At 33.6% G+C, this 7,006-nt stretch overlaps 1 pseudogene; it reads right to left on the bottom strand.

Annotated features, from left to right (window-relative positions):
* Positions 1–402: 402 nt before the first annotated feature.
* On the bottom strand, positions 403–1,714 carry LOC145047115 (large ribosomal subunit protein eL22z pseudogene; annotated as a pseudogene).
* Positions 1,715–7,006: the final 5,292 nt, after the last annotated feature.

The raw sequence follows: 7,006 nt of genomic DNA, 5'->3' as shown, positions 1-7,006 counted from the left end.
TTTAAGATAATCATTGTATGTTGTGGTTCAAATTTTCATATAAATTAGATTAGATTTATGTTATCGATCATATGTTATGGAATTTATATAGATAATATTTATTAAATAGTGTATATATGTTTGTATGTTTGTGTTATTTTAAAGCAATATTTAATCAAAAATCATGTAATTTTTACCAAACCATAGGGACGATTTCAGTAATTTACTCTTTTAAAATTGTTAAATATTAATATAAAAGTTTTTCTAAACATAAAAATAATATAAGGATTTTTATGTATATACATATATAATAATTGATTGTGTTTTTCTCCCCTTCACAGTTAGGAATAAAGTACCTTACAAAAAAAAATTGCATCGTCACTCATTGCAACTCAAAAAATATAAACATAAAAAGAAGAAAACTTAGTAATGTAAAATCTTTCTTAAAATAAATAGGGTAACTTGAAAAGCATGAGATAAGAAAGAACGAAGAAAATCAATCTTCCTCTCACCCTCGTTTTCAGCAATGTTGAAGTAGTGTAACTCGTAAACATTGCGGTCTTTGTTTGAAGCAATCACACGAAGCCAATCCCTCACATTGTGCTTCTTCAAGTACTTCTTTGTCAGGTACTTCATACACCTGCTCAAAAAACCAACCAACGTATATATAACAAAAAAAAAACTACTATTTACAAAAACTCATTATTTATATTTTATAACCATTAACTCTTAAACCAAAACAACAACACAAAAGTGCAATCATTCTCTCCAGATTATGTGTGGACCAGAATTAGATTATACAACTGTAGTATAATCATTCCTCGAACCAATCAAATGGAATGGCTATATCCGTTTACTTCCAGTTTTGGATCAATAAACCTTTTAGGAATCAACTAAATCCTTTAAGCTATTTTTTAATACAACAATTAATCTGGTAGAAGCATTATATGAGTTCATGTCATAAGATTTTTTTTTAAAACAACCAAACATAATGCAATTAGCAACAAATGTAGATGATTCTAATTTTGTATTACCATCAAATTTACCCAGCATTCAAAAGTGAATGTGCAAGTTCTCATATTTCACACAAAATGCCTTTAAGCAAGGAACCGTTTAAATAGTTATAACCAAGTTAGACTTAATCCAATCAACCTTGATACAATGTTCCAGTAACTAAAGATTATGATATTCACAAATATGAGAAACCTAAATCAAACTTTATCATGCAAGTGTATCAAAGGCTTTCGTGCAAACCAGTATAAATAAATACAATACAAGCTACCACATAAGATTATATGACATTTTTGTGCCAAACTTCTTATAGCTCAATTTGTGTACAATATGAAGACGCATACAATGTAAGAAACTATTTCAATTTTTAATATTTTAGGTCTGAGAATCTAATTGATTTTAAGCAATAAGTGGGATATAAATTTTAACTCGCATGGGAAGAATATAGATTATTCAAATGGAATGATATAAGAGGAGTTTTGGAGGAAGTTTATTGCCTTTTCGAGAAGTTGCTGTCGGAAGTGACGAAGATCTTGTTCTTTTCACGGGAAATGGTAACGGAGTCTCCAAGGTTACCAGCCTTGCCGCCGACTTTAATTCTCTCCTGAAGGAATTTCTCTAATGACGCAATTTCCATAATCTTGTCCTCAACAGGCTTCCCGCAATCAATAACGAATGTCGCAATCTTCTTCTTTCCCCTCTTCGCTACTGCTCCTCGACTCATCTTTGCTTTTCTGTATCTCAACAACTGAGGACAAGCAACAAGCAGTAATCAGAAAACAAAAGTGGTCTTTTTGTGTAATCGAAGACAGCTACATGCACAGAACACACGCAGATTATCATAGATGATTTAGGTACATACCTATCGGTTCCAAGAATGCGATCTGCGAAGCAGGAACTGGTTATGGAAAACGCCTGGAGTGATAACCTTTTAGGGTTTTAATTTCCCCAGGCTCCGACTTCTAGATTGGGCTCACTCAACCAACAGAGGTGTTTTGGATTTCATTTCGAAATAATTTATTCATTTATTTGGTTTTGAAAATTCAATTATTCAAAAAGAAAACTTTTGGAAAAAATATTTTTTAAAACAAATTCTCTTTAACCCTTCAATAAAAGATTTTAAGAAGTTAGACCATGTGGTATGGTGCCCACGAACGAGGTTATGGTCTAGGTGGCCACGAACTACGACCGTGCACACCATCCCGATGGTTCGTGGTTGTGGCCCTTCGTACTTCGAACAATGATTTCAAACGGCCAATCAATTCGTTTCATGCCAATCAATTTGTTTCTTAATTTTCACACACTTTCTTCTCCCTTTAGTCATCATATCTTTTTGTTGTTTTATCCTTTAAAAACCATGCCTCCCAAAATGGTCAGAAAAAGGAAGAAGAAAAATTAGCACAAGCATGGGCGACGGTTTCGGAAGAAGGCGTTGTTCAAACTTCTGGTTCTTTTTAGAGAAATATTGAAAGTGTTTTCATAGTTTAATCGGTTGTGTAATTCGAAAATGTTGATGAAATACGCTCGAAGTGGCAATATGAGGGTTAAATATTCTGAGTTCAGTGGAATTTACAATTTTGTTATAAACAATGTACACGAAGCTGATATCGATCCGGTTAATGTGGCCATAGAGTAATATGAAAACCCAAGACATAAACATTGTTGGACATGTCAAAGCTTGGCAAAAGTTGAAGAATTCCCCAAAATGGAATAACCTTGCTTAATACACAAATTAAAAGTTTGGTATTTTTAGGTTTTTAATTCTTAATGTTGTTTTTTTTAATTAATGTAATTTTTATTTTTAATGTTATTTTTATTTATTTATTTATTTTAGTTAATGTAGTTTTATTTAATGTAATTTGGTATTTTAAATTAATGAAAAACTAATATTTGAAAAAAAAAAAGTTGTATGATTTTTATGTATTTTTTTATTTAAATTTAATTAAAAAATAAGGTGAAGTGGTGTGTTTAGTGGTATGTATCTCATGGTTAGTGGTAAGAAATGTGGTGATAATGTGACACCCACCACTATAGTGGTTAGTGGTATGTATAATATATGACCTTAGAATTTATAGTCTTTCTAAATTTTTCATGAATTTTTTAGTTGTAAAAGTCAATATTAACTTAAAATACCCTTAAGAGAATAAAAATAAAAAAAAATAAAAAAAAAAAAAAAAAAAACTATTGACTTGTTGATTTTTTTCCACCATAAAAATACCAATCCAAACACTTAAAAAAAAAAAAAAAAAAAAAAAAAAAAAAAACTCATTTTCCTATCATTATAAGCCAATAAGTCATTTTGTCTAAAAATCTTTTTAAAGATCAAAATAAAATCTCAAACACCCTTTAAGGCTATTGCCTAATTCCCATGTAGTTCAAGAAAAAATATATTTATATTTTGAAGATTGCATTTAGAGTATGTCTTTATTTAACATGGGTGTTATGTGCTTCGTGACAGACTGAAGTTATTATTTTATATTGATAATGTTTTTAACTTTTTAACGTTAATTGGAAAAGCAAAAGTTACATTGCAAGAAACAACAACGTACTTTATGGTTTTGCAACTAATAGTTAAATAAGCATACGATGCTATGAATAAACAGAAGTGTTAGGATGAAATCCTTAAATATCGAACAGATTAAAATAGGTAAACAAGAACACGATATGATCAAACTAGTGTTGAATAACAGTCACGCCTCAGAAGAACTCGACAAAGAATTGCTTTCATAGAGGCGCAAAATAGGGTTACAAAGATAATATAAAAAACTTAACTAAAATACGTAGCACACATGGATCTTATATACTATAACCCTAACAGTAAATGCGAGTGGACAAACCCAACTCGTTTGTAGAAAATGGACTAAACAAGACAGGCCTAATGACGCAACACTTTATCTTCAACGATCTCCCTTTTTACGTTAATTGAGATCATAGCCCTTTAGTTATTGATTCACTTATGCACTTCGTGGATCTTTGGAATGAAGCTTAGCAGCAACTTGCGAACCTGGATATACCATGTGATCATATCAGAGAAACATTTTAAGTCATCCTTGTGGTTGCCCTTGAACTTCATAACCAGCTCCAAAATAATCTCTAGACAAGTAGTAGTATACAAGTGTTTGTCTTTAAGATGAAAATATAGCTTTTGACATTCTGCTCCTGGACGATCTCTAGACATGTACACAACAAACCATCATTCCTTGTAAATTTTTCTTGGTTTGAGCTTCTCGAAGTTATTCGAAGCTTCATTAGGAACAGCACTTGGCTTCGTCCTCAAAACTGCGACAATATCCACATCCATCGTTCCAACCTCCTGAATGTAAGACTTGATCATAAGTTGGAGATGGATCATCATAGGTTTGTACTTCTCCTTTTCTCTTAGCAACATGTTGTATAGCACTATCCAGTCATGGGGGTTCAGGCAGGGCAGGTCTGCGAGTGTGAATTCGTAGGATTAAGATGTGAAAAATGACTTGGATCTGTGTTAGTAGCTTCTTGAGTAGAGTATTAAGCACTTAATGAGAAAGTGACTTAATAGGGGGAGTACGCTGAGTGTACATGTAGGTACGCCCAACGTACACACCAATGGCTTGTACACTTAGTGTATAGGAATGTAAGCCCTGGGTAATGTGTCAGTTTGGGCTTTGCATCTTTGGGCCTCGGTTTAGGCCATGCTTTGGGTTCTTGCACCTTATTGGGCCATCAGAAGTCAGATAATATAGGCCAAGGAAATGTTTGGGCTTAGGGTAAGGCCTATTAGAGGGATTGTGCCAGATTTAGCAAATTGGCCATTAGTGGGCCACTAGTGTGCTTAGGAAGCTTACCTAGTATTAGGCCTTAGTTTTGGGCCATAGGTATGGACCAAGTTAGCTTAGGGGTAGAATGGTCATTCTACCCTATGAAGGGTTATTGAATTAGACTAAGTGATATTTTGGTATTGATAGCTCCGGGAGTCGAGGGGTCAGCAGTTCGAGGATCTACCAGCTAATAGCGAGGGGTTATTCGTAGGATTCTACAGTCAGCTTTGCGAGGTGAGTTTTCTCCAGTAGGAACAGGTCTAAGACACCAATGTCGACCCATTTATGTATATTAGTGAATATCGGATTTATATCTGATGCAGGGCAAGGCCCGAGGAAGGTTTATATGTATGTTTACGAGCTACGGTTCGATGCCAGGTGGTACCCGAGGCAGTAGTGTATGTGTAGTTATACTTGTTGTGTTTGTGATACTTGTATGTGTCTGGTAGGGAGGTGAGTGCGGCCGAGGTCCCGCATCTCATCACTAGCTGAGTATGGATGGGGTTCCATATCTCTTTAGTAGCAGAGTAGGGGCGAGGCACGAGATAGGGGAGAAGTAAGTGTGGGCGGGGGCCCATATCTCACTATCAGCAAGAGTATGGATGGGGTTCCATAACTCATCAGTAGCAGGTTAGGGGTGAGCCCCAAGTTTGGTGAGGCCATATGACAGGAATACAGTAGGGTGTGTTTGTTTATCTGTTAACATGTTTATATGATTGTATGTGTATGGTGGGCGAGGCCCAGAAACAGGATAGGCCTAAGAGAAACCGATCTATATACCGAGCGGGGCTTGATGCCGGGCGGGGCCCGACGCCGGAGCAAGTCCGATGTCGGGCAAGTCTCGATGCAGCAGGCGGGGGGACAGTATGTAACCATATGTCTAGTATGTAGTAGTATGGGGAACTCATTAAACTTCGTGCTTACGATTTTCAGTTTTGGTTTTAGGTACTTCCGGTAGCGAAGGGAAGAGCTCGGGATGATCGCATGGCACACACCAAGAAGTTTTAACCTGGGATGTTTTCACTCTGATAATTAGAACATGTTTTGAAACGATACTATATATATATATATATATATATATATATATATATATATATATATATATATATATATGTATGTATATCTTTAATTATGGTTGGTATGATTGGGTACTTATGGTTTTATTAATGTTTTAAAAAGAAAATTTTGGTCATGATTTTTGGGATGTTACATCTACTCGATGAGTTAGGGCTACTACTCGTCGAGTAGCTTTACCAAATGAAAACTTAACAACTCAATACCTACCGGGAATGGGGCGTTACATAATAACACTTAGGTGTTATCATATTTAACTTCGGGTTTTATACCACTTTGTTGTAAATGGAGTTTCAAAAAGAAAACGAAATTTAACGGGTCAATTGATAAGTTTAGATGTCTTTTGGTCATTCAAGGATTTATGCAATAGCCGAATTGAATTTTTTTTATACATATAATCCAGTAGCTTGAATTCCAACAATTAGATTGTTGCTTAGCTTAGGGGCTATTTGTAATTTAATTATTCATCAAATTGATGTTAAAACGAAAATTTTAAATGGTGATCTTGATGCAAAAGTTTACATAAAACAACATGAATGTTTTGTTACGTTGGGTGACGACATAACGTGTAAACTTGTAGACCGAAACAATCACCTATCAAATGACATTGAAAGTTTGATGAAGTTATGTTTACAAATGTTTTTGCTTTAAACTGATGTGACAAATATATTTATAATATATTTGATGTTATTGGTTCGAGTGTTATCATTTGTTTATATATAGATGATATGTTGATTTTTGTTACCAACTAAAATCAAGATGAAACCAAGAAGTTGTTGGCATCTAAATTTTACATGAAGGTAGTTGAGGAGGTTGATTTAATCCTTGGAATAATGATTACATGCATTTTTCATTTTTGTCTTTGTTACTTAAAATTTGACAAAATCAAAGACTTTTATGTTAAATTTAAAAAACATGTTTATGGTATAAACATAAAAGATTAGTAAACTTAAGAGTTTTCTTGCAAATTTATAAAACATACTTAAAATAAATACATAAAAGATTTGTAACAAAGACAAAAATGGAAAGAAAAAAAAAACTTGCCAAACTTTGGACATTAACAGATAAAAAATCTTCAAACAAAACCGATAGAATTTAACAAAGTTAATGAATAAAACACTATTTGTATTATTTTTAGATGTCAT

The sequence above is a fragment of the Lactuca saligna genome, chromosome 5 (assembly GCF_052625555.1).
Source record: "Lactuca saligna cultivar CGN05327 chromosome 5, ASM5262555v1, whole genome shotgun sequence".
NCBI lineage: Eukaryota > Viridiplantae > Streptophyta > Magnoliopsida > Asterales > Asteraceae > Lactuca > Lactuca saligna.
Note: the sequence above shows the minus strand (reverse complement) of the source record. Positions and strands in the feature narration are given on the sequence as shown.